This window comes from Pieris napi, chromosome 13 (assembly GCF_905475465.1).
Source record: "Pieris napi chromosome 13, ilPieNapi1.2, whole genome shotgun sequence".
Lineage (NCBI taxonomy): Eukaryota > Metazoa > Arthropoda > Insecta > Lepidoptera > Pieridae > Pieris > Pieris napi.
Window position 1 is genome coordinate 1,407,126 of NC_062246.1, and position 12,823 is coordinate 1,419,948.

Consider the following 12,823-nt stretch of genomic DNA (forward strand, 5'->3'; position numbering starts at 1 on the left):
AGGCGCCAACTTAAATATTTAATTAGCGCCTGTGCACTTGAACCCCACGGCCCAAGAGTGTCTACTGTCTATTCCAAAGGGAACGAAATCGAAGTTGGAGAAAAGACTCTTATATTTGAGCCGTTTATTATTTAGTTTTCATAATTTTTGATGATTTTTTTTTCTCTTCGAGGTTGTTTCGCTTAAGTGTTTGTCACATTAAATCTTGTTTTTTGTAAATAAAATAAATACGTCAAAATTGTTGACATACAGAAGTTATCGCTTAGATTGACTGACTTACTCTGAGAGAGAGAACATTTTAGACTATAGGCAAAAATAGTAAGGAAAAATAGCATTCATCTCGATATAACCTATCTGATCCAGCTGTGATTAACACTTCACTAACGAATATTTTAAAATTAATTAAATAATGCATCTTGGGGTAGGTATAAATATATATTTTGTCCAGGTTGGCTATATTAATTGGTTGGAAAATAAAACAATTGCAAGCGTTGGAAGAATTAATTACCCCTGGAAGAAGACACTGCCTTTGAGATAATTCTAGAAACGATGTTTGGTTTTACGCTCATTACGTTGGATATCAAAGTATTTCCGACGCAATAGGGTCCTACAAAAAAAGAATCGATACGTAAGAGGCCAGTAACGCACTTGCGAACTCTGCAATAGGGGTATTTAACATTAGGTAAGCCTTTTTTATATCTGAGGTGGAAATGTATTTGCGCATCCCCTGCTCCCAAAGTCTGACTGAGACTGGGTGAGCCCACTAAAACTACCTCGAGTAGTTACTATAAAACCAAGTTACAGAGGATACGGTCGCTCACCAATAGGTGTGCCTACGGTATCCTCTGTTCTATAAACTATAACCAGATATTTTAGAGGTAACTGAGAGTCAGTTCATATATTTTCATGTACTCTCTTACGCTAAGAAATGGACTAATTATTTATCTTGATTAAGGACTTGTGACGTCCCATAATTCCCAATAGGACATTGGCCATTGACGTTTTTTCCCCCCTATAGGAATATATATAATTTCCCCCCTATAATATTATCCCTTAAGGAATTATCATTCCTTATATATATATATATATATATATATATATATATATATATATATATATATATATCTATTTAATTAGACTTCTGTGCATACTAATACTAAATCGCAGCTGTAATGGCAGGGACCTTATTAAAGTGATGTTTATAAACAAAAGTAAAATAAAAATAAAATTCAAAATCATTTATTCATATAGGTAACACAATGTACACTTGTGAACGTCAAAAAATTAATATATATTAAATGCTTCTAATTTTACATTTGCTACCACTTCTCAAATCAAGGGCGTAGAAAGGAAGAGAAGAACTGACACAAACTCTCCGCCACTCTTTTTAATCGCCAAGGTTTTTGTTTTACATAACGTTTGTAAGGAGCTGTAACCATTACACCATGTTCCACATGACATCTTAAGTAATTAATAATAAAGCATGCAAATACAGGGGTCTGGGCTCAGAATATGATTTTGTCCCATTCGGTGTCGAGACCCTTGGTCCGTGGGGTCCTAGCGCTTTAAGGCTTTTTAAAGAAATTTCAAAAAGGTTAGTCGACATCACAGGAGACCGAAGATCTGGCAGCTACCTCGGACAAAGAATTAGTCTAGCAATTCAAAGGGGGAACGCTGCCAGTATCTTTGGAACCTTGTCTAAAGGGACTCCTTTTAATGATATATTTTAGTTTATGTTAAGTTTAGTTATTTATTTCAATGTATATTATTTTATTATTAGTTTTACTGTTCTTATTATTATGATAATGAATTTGACAAATTCGTGCTTATTTTTATATGGCTGATTGTTGGGTTTTTTCGTAATAATTTAATATTAATAATAATAAAATAAATTAAAAACAAAGATTTGTACTCTATCAGCAGGAGGCATGGTGAAATAGGAGCACGCACTTACATTCTCGTGGGAACAACACGCATGAAGGGCTTGTTTTAATATCCTTATAAATTGTATTCAAGTTCTTTTTCAGTCGCACTCTTCAATCCTGAAGGTGTTAGTGCTGCCGCACAACTTCACTCTCCCTATCTTCGTCAACGCCTGGGTGATGGTAAGACCTGAAAGATGGTTCCCGAAGTCTGGTGCTCCACTCTACATGTCACGATAAGTTTTTCAAAACTTTCTGGATCTCTGCGTGTTACATGTCCATAAAGACGGGATGAGTTGGTAACGTGTCGAAAGATAATTTTTTATCTGTCTTAGTATGGTTGGTTTCCTTAGCTGACCAGGGAATCTTAAGCATCCGTCTCCAACACCACATTTCTAGAGTCTAGAACAACTTACCTACGTGTCTAAAATATAGGAAACACGACGCAAAAAAGTTTGGACCACTTATTAAAAAACTTGTAGAGATTAGCTTTTTATCAAAATTCACACGCGCTTTACACGGAAAACTTTCTTAGAAAGCTTCAATACCATAGTTTCCTTCACATCTCTAATTATTTTGAAAGTAGTTTTTAAATAGCTCTTGAAACCTATGCCCATAATAACAAATCACAACAAAAAAGTTTGTACAACTTATTAAAAAGCTTTAAAATAGAATGCCGACACTTTGTCGGTACTTTCTCTAGAAATGGCCGACGTCGGCAAATATGATGGATGTGACGGCCAGGTATATTCGCTAATTTAGTGTCACTTCAACGCATTTCTTGCAAAAATAAATGCAACATATTTGGATAAGCAAAGATAAAAAGCTTGCGTTACTTTGCTGCTTTAAAAAGCGACTTTTAATGTAGCCAAGGATAATTCTTTATGTATTTAGCGCCTTTTGTCTATAAATTAATATCACCATATCACCTCGACGTCCGCCGACAACTGAGCGTCTTTTAAGGCAGTTTCAGCTGTGGAACCAGCTGCCCATTGAAGTATTTCCGAACCAATTCGACTTAGGGTCCTTCAAGAAAAGAGCGTACCAATTCTTAAAAGGCTGACAACGAACTCGCGGGCCCCTGTCCATGGACGGTCTCACTTAACATCAGAAAAAAAATATGTCAGCATTTTAGAAAGCATAGAACAGTGAAGCTTTCTCCTTCATTTTAAGCTTTTGAATATAATATGGTTGGACTTATTGAAACTTATTTTACTGAATGATCAATGTCTTCGAAAACGAAACATTGTTTTGGATATCCTAGATATTGTCTATGTAACAGCATCTCAAGTATTAGAAGGCAAGCCTATACTATGCGGAGAAATAAACCTTTAGTAAAAATGCATGCGACTTACTAATAAAAACAAGCTTTTTAAAAGTACAGTAGCGTATAACAAATCACTGAAGCAAGTAATGGATCAATGTGTTTGTCTACGCGTAAAAAGGGATTACTATTATGTTACAACGTAAAGAAATCCTTTAGAAAAATGAGTAGACGGTTTAAGTTTAACCGAACGGTTAAGTTAACCTGTAGAGTTGCCTTGGTAATGGAGTAATACCTGAACGCATCCCCCACACGCATCTCTAAGGGACAGCTAAACTTTAATTTATATTATCATAATAATAATAATAATAAAAGCCTTTATTAACTAATGATATACGTTTACATATTCTTTATCTATTTTTTTTTATACTAAGTATCAGTGGCCAGTTGGTCAGGTTGTCTTCCGACATAGGCCTCCCCTTGTTTTTTCCAGTTGTCTCTTTCTCTTCTTCTCCATTATTTCTGCAGATCGTCTTCCCATCTCTTTCTTTTGCATCTTTTCCTTCTCCCTTCTCTGGAATACCATTCTATGAATATCTACCATTATTCGACCTTATGATATTCATCGGGCATTATCATACTGTAATAATGTAATATAAAAAAGTCGGATAATTGACATTAAATTGGTTTAAGGATTACGTTTTTCCACTGTTTTGTAATTTCTAACAGCAGATCATGAAACAGATCCAGAAACCTGAGGCTCAGGCCTAAAAAGGTTGTAGCGCCATTGTTTTTTTTTATTTTATTTACAACTATGAAGTATCATAGGGTCTCAGATTTCGAAGAAGATATTTTTGTATGTCCAATTTGGGTCTAAGGCAAGCCGGTTTTCTAACGATGTTTTGGTAATGTTAAATGAAATAATGTTACATGTAAAGAAAGTCCATTGGTGCACAGCCGGAGATCGAACCTACGACAGGAATGAGAGTCGCACACTGAAGTTACTAGGCCAAAACTGCCGTAAATCATTTAAAAGAAAAGACAATTTATCACTTTAACGCCTGCTCTTTGCTAAATAAAGTAGCCACGATTTTTGCACCGTCATCGACTAACGAAAATATTAACTTTTAGAAATTGTCGCGTCATCACTTAGACAAATGGGTTTTAGATGTCAAAATATTTAGTTTGTACTGATTGATAGCTCCTTTTATGTCTTATTTTAACCGTAACTGCTGAACGGATTGTGATAAAATCTAATAATAACGTTAACTAAACGTTTCACTTGCGTGGATTTTGCAATGAATTTCTGAGACTTCCAAAATAATTATTGTATTTCATTCAATTTACCTAAAAAATAATTATGTTTATAACATATGTAGGTATTATATATTACTACTATTACTATACATACCTTAGCCAGGTATGATATTAGTGAATACTGTACCAAAATCTTTTTCTCGCGGTTATAGAGACACCTGCACTCTTCATTCCACTATATTATGAATCGTAATTATTAAACGATATTGCTATGATTATATGATACCTGTAGAGTGTTGGCTTAGTGGCTTAAGCCTGCGACTCATCCTGAGGCCGTAGCTTCGATCCGCGGCTGTGCACCAATGGATTTTCTTTCTAAGTGCGCATTTAACATTCGCTCGAACGGTGAAGGAGGATATAGTGAGGAGCTTGCCTAAGTCGACGGCGTGTGTCAGGCACACTTGCCTATTAGATTGACAAATGATCATGAAACAAATACAGAAATCTGAGGCCCAGACCTAAAAAGGTTGTAGCGCCACTGATTTATTTTATATGATACCTGTCACATTGTCTAGTAGATTTTCGACTGCAGATCTTGTCCCAGGTCCAAACGGTGGACTCAATAATAAAATTCCCAGCCCTTAGTTCAGTTTATGGTGTTTAAACACCCCGTCGGACACATAACGCTTCTTGCGTTCGTCTTGTAGGTTCGAATGTGTCGGGTTGTCCCATCGGAGTATGATATAAAGTGTCTCTGCGCATACATCTGTACATATTACTATATTTTCTGCGTAGATAGAGTAGGCTAACATTATTAGATAACTATTTCTTAAATTAGAACTAAAAGAATCTAAAATAAATAATCCAGTGGCGTTAGTGGTCTTGGAACCAGATTTATCATGATTGACAGATCTTAGAACATTCTTATTTTATATACAATGAGGTGATCATCTGTGTCTGATATGCCGTCTTCGGGTCTCAAGCAGTGCCCGGTTCCTCACGATGTTTCCCTACATCGTGAGCTCAAATATCTTGCGAAGAAAGAAAAGTCCTCAGAATTGACAGTTATAGCCAAAACTGCGCTCGTAGTATAAATAATATATTTTCGTAGAATTAAAAAAAAAAAACTCTTGAACAGTTTTTAAGACGCCACTTTATTGAAAATCAAATTATACCATCTATTTATTTATGCTTAAGGTAACATATTTAATATAAAAACTTATTTTTTTATTAATCACGTATAAAGCAGTTTTGATTGTCACTACTCGCCGATAGATGTCGTGCTATTAAAGTCAACATGACAACTTTTCACATTGCAGAATATTTCTTAAACTTACGTATTTAGTATTTATTTATATGTATTGTTTTTTATAGTGTTTAAAGTCTACTAAAGACTACATTCTATAAAATGACGAAAGTGGAAACTCAGGGGTCAAGCTAAATTGCCAAGCCTTCAACTGAAATCCTCAAGCCAAAAGAAAAGTGTCCGCCTAAAACAGACCTGGCAACGAAGCTGGAATGATTCCAGAGGCGAAGGAAGCTGGAATTAAGAGAGCCCTCTGCCCCCACCTGGGGGACTTAAAGTCAAGTAATTCAAAGTTAAATTTTACTAAATTTTTGTTTTTAAATTTTAAAAGCGTTTTGTAAAAAGATATATAAATTTCCCAAGTTACCATAACTAAGTATAACATCAATTGTGCATGCGCGCACGCATATCAAATATACATAATGATCCATATTACCTTAGTGAATAGATAAATTGTTGTCGACAAGTCGTTTACAAATTGCATTAGATCTCATTAAATGTACACGCTATATGTATGCTATATGTCCGTGACCGACTTGGTTTATGTAGCCCGGGTTTGAATCCGGGGAAATAATTGTTTTGATGTTGAGGCACAGCTACATGATAAACATAATTCACGGACTCGGTTCCGGGGATAATAATATAAGAAAGTTTAATTTCCTTATTAAAAACCTTCTCTTCCATTGTTTTAGACCAGTTGGTTCTTTAGTGTTTTAACCTTAAATTATGCGTTCCAACTCTTCCTATGAAGCAATACATTTTTCTATTTGTATGCGCTGGAAAACTTGATAATAACATGAATAATAACATCGTGAGCAGTGTTGGCCTAGTGGCTTCAGCGTGTGACTCTCATACCTGAGGTCCTAGGTCCGATCCCCGGCTGTGCACCTGTCTTTCTTTCTATGTGCGCATTTAACATTTGCTCGAACGGTGAAGGAATACATCGTGAGGAAACTGACATGTCTTAGACCCAAAAAGTCGACGGCGTGTGTCAGGCACTGGAGGCTGATCACCTACTTACCTATTAGATTTAAAAATGACCATGAAACAGATTCAGAAATCTGAGACCAAGTATTAAAGAGGTTGTAGCGCTACTGATTTATTTTAATAACATCGTGAGGAAACTGGCATACGACCCAAAATTCAAAGGGATTTGTGACCAATCAGTTCATGAAATGGGAAGACTTTTTAAATAAATATGATCCAGCAAATAAATATAGACATCTGAGGCAAGACGAAGAGACACTCGTGTTTTAAGTAGGGACTAGATTTGTTAATAAATTAAACAATTAAATTATGTATTAAAAATCCATCATATCAAAAGAATACCAAATCGAGTTTAGAACTTCGACCTTTAACCATGTCAAAAAGGCGGTGGCATAAGACAAAGCTACATCTAATTTACCTAAGCTAAATAAACGTCTGGGTGGGCGCAATAATCGGCCGGAAACCGGCGAATATCAATAATAATTTAAAAAAGATCACTCCAACACTAAAATGGCGCTAACATCCCATTTCACAAATTACACAATCGAAAAACTAAAGGCGCCGCGCCATAAAGCCTTGCCGCCAGAAAAAAAACAAATTATCTCTGGTTTTTAGATAATTAAAATCTGTCTTGTTAGCTCGGCTATGTTCTGTGGATAAAATTTCGTTTGATTATGCTGTAGTGTTATTAATGAGGTGTTTGGTTTTCTTCTAAATTATTTGCTTGTTTATTATTTAATTTTTGTCATATTAACTTTGTGAAAGTGTGTACACGTTTGTGTTCACAATCTCTAAATTTTCATTAATTTTGGTATGGAAATTGATAAGATATCGCATATATTGGTATTGGTAGATTGTTTTAATCATAATGAAAACATTATAAACTAGCAAACTAAAGAACATTAATCAACTGGATAAATAAACAATACACATTTTAGTTTGAAAAAATTACATGTCCACAGGAGTACCTATTAAATTTAACTTCAGTCCCACACATAGCCGGCATATCATCATATACCTAATATTAGAACCGAATAGGGTCGCAAAAATATAACCTATTTTGAACCAGCCCGCGAAGTTTTTTGGTAGATAGACTTTGACGCAGTGAAAGCGATATAAAATAAAAATCATTTAATTCCATATAATATTTTAATATAGATATTGATATATTTTTAAAAAATTTCGTGTAATTGACATGTATGTTTTTAATCACAATAAACTTCTTTAAACCTAAAAACTAAAGGAAATAAAGAAAAACAAAATTCCGGAATAATTATTTATTGTAACACACATTATAGAATACAGAACAACAACTCTTATTAGCTAATATCAACAATTGTGCTTAAACCAAAATAAAATACTTGACATTAACGGACTAAACATAGAAATGGAATAAGAAAATATTCTCGTAATAGGAAAGCTTTTTTGGTTTCCATGACAACAAATCATACTTGTTATAATGTTTAAAGAACTTAATTTTATGGCGTCCAAGCCACGGATGAATACAAATAAAAATAAATTAAATATCGTATAACTAATCTGTTTTTCCTTTGAAGTACTCTTGGGTTCAAGTGTACAGATAATTAAAGATTTAAGTTGGCGCCTGACCGGTGACCCCAGAGCTGGTGCTTTCCTCAACGAATAAGTATTGCAATACAGCGAAGAAATTCCACCATTAAAACCAAACTTTTTAAATTAGTATTTATGTTCATTTAGTAGGAAATTAAAAGCTTTTTATATATTGCGTATTAAATACTACAACTTACAAGTTTTACCGTTTCTAAACTAACCGTTTCGGCTGAGTTACCGCTTATGGTACTTTGGGCGAAACAAATCTATAAATGACAATAAAAGCTAGATTATAGATATATTCCCCCATAGCCTCGTTAAACCTCAAACTAAAAGGAGTAAAAGATTATCGAATACCGTAATGTTAACTAATCATAACAATAGGTCCCTTCAAGCGCCTATTAGACCCCCCATAACAATGGGTGAATAGGACCCCAAAATTCGCAATACCGTTGTCAATTTGAAGTTTAAGTGACATTCAAAGACACCGCTTTATTTTTTTTTAGTGGCGCTTGCGATTGTAATAAAATAATAATTAGTTTAAACTGACATGAACCTTTTGTTAATTGACGTTTATGTCAAGCTTAGAAAATTTAAATACGACTAAACAGTGTAGGAACTACTCTAAGCTTAGAAAGGTAGGTTTTATAACATATGTTTGACTGTTTGACAATTAACAGCTACCTACTTATGAGCGTATTTTTATATTTAATTACACCACATATATAATGCATTTTCCATAGTAATGTGTTACAAGCTCTATTCTATAAAGCAAGACAAATTTTATGATACCTGTATACGTATATGTTACCTAAAAGCTACAAGGCCTACCATTAAATGTACAGAAACTTTATATGTTATTAAAAATATGTTTTCAGGTTTCTATATGTTGCTAAGCTAAAACGAAAATCATCCTCTTGTACATAGACTAAAGATACTCTTAAATAAGAGTAGACATACAAAAAATATTTAGCAGATTTTATATTACAGAGTAGTTGGCCTAGTGGCTTCAGCGTGCGACTATCATCCCTGAGAGGTTCGATCACCGGCTGTGCACCAACTTTCTTCCTATTTTTAACATTCGCTCGAACGGAGAAGGAAACACGAGGAAACCGGCTTGCCTTAGACCGAAAAAGTCGACGGCGTGTGTCAGGCACAGAAAGCTGATCACCTACTTGCCTATTAGATTGTAAATTTATTTATTTATTTAATTATAAGTAATCTTACAGCTAACATACATAATATTACAAAACAAACACTTAGACAGTACAAAAAGCCAAAACAGATTACATAGATAAACAATATTATATACGAAAAATGAAACAAATAATCGCATCAATAGACAAAAATATATACAGAAAACTGAAATTTAATATTTAAAATAATAAATAATACTAAATACAACGTAAACAAAATTCGAGTCTTCCCGCCCCTTCAAATATTTTCTCACATGTTCTTTGGTGAGGTGGAAAATATCAATATCCTCATAATTAGTGTCATAGTTAGATAAAACCCGAAAATCAAATGATCATGAAACAGATACAGAAATCAAAGGCCCAAATCTAAAGAGTTTGTAGCGCCACTGGTTATTATACATAAATTAAATATTGATTTCCTTTAAATAGACTTATCCGCTAAAGCCTGTCTACAGCTTGCTTACCTAATTATTTATGTTTTATTCAAGGCACGGTAGCTTCATTAAAAATGCAATAATATAATGACGTAATAAAAATTCATTTCAAGATGGCGACTAAAGGGGCACTTGTCGATCGTAAAGTGTATTTCTTGTAGATAAGGATTATATGTTGAATTTAAATCTGCTTCGGGATTTTTTGCAGTTGCAATTTATAAACAGTTGTTTAACAGTCTTTAAGTATTGTTATCTATTCAATATAGATAACAAAACTTAGTCTATGATATTGTATAAGTTGCCTTAATCTATGTTGTAAATTAAATAAATTAAGACATCATAGATAACTAATATTAATCTATGACTAGATTATTACCTCTTAATCACCTAGTAATATGGTATATTTATCATATTACTAGATTATTTTTAAATCTAGTAATATAATAAGTATAGTAGGTATATATATCTAGCTGGGGCGTCCGCAGAGCAGGCAGAAAATAATAAACGGCACAAATATAAGAGTCTTTCCTCCAACTTCCATTTGGAGTAGATACTCTTGGGTCGTGGGGTTCAAGTGCACAAGCGCTAATTAAAGATTTAAGTTGGCACCTAGTAGATAGTACCGGTGACCCCAGAGCTGGTACTTTCCTGGCTCAACGAATAAATATACAATACAGCGAGGAAATGCCAGCGTACACTGCCACAGGGACCAAACTTTTTAAATTTAAGAAAATTGTAAATACTGTATACTTGATTGTAAATTTGAAGTGATTATTAAAATTTAAAATATAATCTAGTATTATAAAATTGTTTATAAATCTATTTTATGTTTTAAAAAATTTTTTGGTTTTGTCTATGGACGCTATTATTTAACATTTGATGAGCCTCCTGTGCGTAGGTTGTTACATTAAAAACAAACCATAAGAGTGACCAGTGGCGGCTACATTTTAAGATAATACGAAACTTGCCGCGAATTCCGTCAAAATACAATACGGGATATAATAGGAAAGAAGTCGAAGTGTATGGCACATAGGTACATAAATATAATAAATCAATCAGTAGCGTAGCGCTACTGATCTACCTTTATGATCATTTGTCAATCTAATCGGAAGTGATCAGCCTGACACACGTCGATTTCCTTATCCATTCGAGCGAATGTTAAATGCTGACATAGTAGGTATGTCCATTGGTGCACAGCCGGGGATCGAACCTACGACCTCAGGGATGAGAGTCGAACGCTGAAGCCACTAGTCCAACGCAACATCGTCCCATCGAAATCCCTCATTAAAGCAACTATATTATATATTTTTCTCGCCTCCTTAAGGTAGGTAATTTTAATCAAATAGATTTAATTGCAAACAAATAGATGCGCCATAATCAGTGTTGGCAATTTAACAGTAAAACGGTCGTAAAAGAAACGCTTCGTAGAACTATTAATAGGCGTTTTACGATTTTATTAGGTTTTTATTGTTTATTTATTTTACTTGGAACTGTGGTAGATTCGGGTTGTAAACAATTAAAAAACAAAATTCTTTATGAGTGCCGAAGTTGATTAGTTTAATAGGCTTGTTTTAATATTCTTCGTCAGATATTTTGCCTATTTCGCGGCTCAAATAAAAAAAAATACTTAAAATGCCTTTACAAATGATTTTTAGTTGATTGCAAAGAATAGAGCGTACCAACTCTTAATGGGCCGGCGCACTTGCAAGCCTGGCAATTTATCTATTGGCGGCGGTATTACTTCAGATGAGCCTTCTGCCCCATGTTTCATACATAAAGATATTAAAGCGTCTGAAAAGACGATTTTTGACAGCTGTTTTGATACCGATTAGTTATTACGTTTATTGAAAAAACTATTTTAAAAATCGGTAACATAATACTAATACTAAATAAAATGTATTTTAAAAATAATTTATGACTTCGACTAATTATCTAGATAAAGACTTTGTATTCACCAGAGTTAGACCCTGCTACCTATCTTTATTATAAGCCTCCCACAGCCCGCGGGACTCATGTATTTATATTTTATAAGGATTAAGATTAATTATATTTTAGTAAATTTACATAGGTATAGGTAGGTACCACACATATGGGTGAAACATATACAAATCAGTAGTATTCGAGATTATGATCATACAGGAGCGTTCATTTTAAAGTTTTTATTTTCACCAATAACCAATGCGAAAGAAAACTTAGATTCTATATTCAAAATAAATAATAAAATCACTTATTTTCTTAATTGAGTCAAAATAAAGACTTGAGTTTAAAAGATTTAAAAGTAATACAACAAACTGTTAAAATAAACAAAATACAATGAAATAGAAAAAAACATCGCAAACCTACCACATCGCAAAGGTGACAAAAGGTTTTTTTTTAATTTCACAAAGCTCAAATACAATGCTAAATGTTCACGCCTCATAAAACAGATAAGAGCTATTCATATCTGGCAACAAACAATTAATGTCACAGACTATAAATAGAAAACCATAAAGTATCACCCAACTTCATTAACTACTGGGCACAGATTAAAAATATTAATTGGACGGCCAGGTAACATTTTTTGCGATGGCAATAAAGTTTTTTAGATTTGCCTTAGTTTTGTTTGCTGAGCTGTTTGTCTATGACCTATTTAATTTTATTGCAATATCCTTTATAGTTTAATCAGTCAGAAATGTTTGTTAATTTAAATCTTTTTAACATGCCCATTAATTTTATCGGATGTAGACTTTAAAGTTATAAATAAGAAGAAAATTAAGGTAAGCATAGCAAAGAGTATTTAATTTAATGACTTACACTATATAATATTTAATTTAAAAATCATGAATTTATTTAAACGCACTATAGTATTCTTATTAATAGGTACTTATATTTCAACTTACTAGGTAACA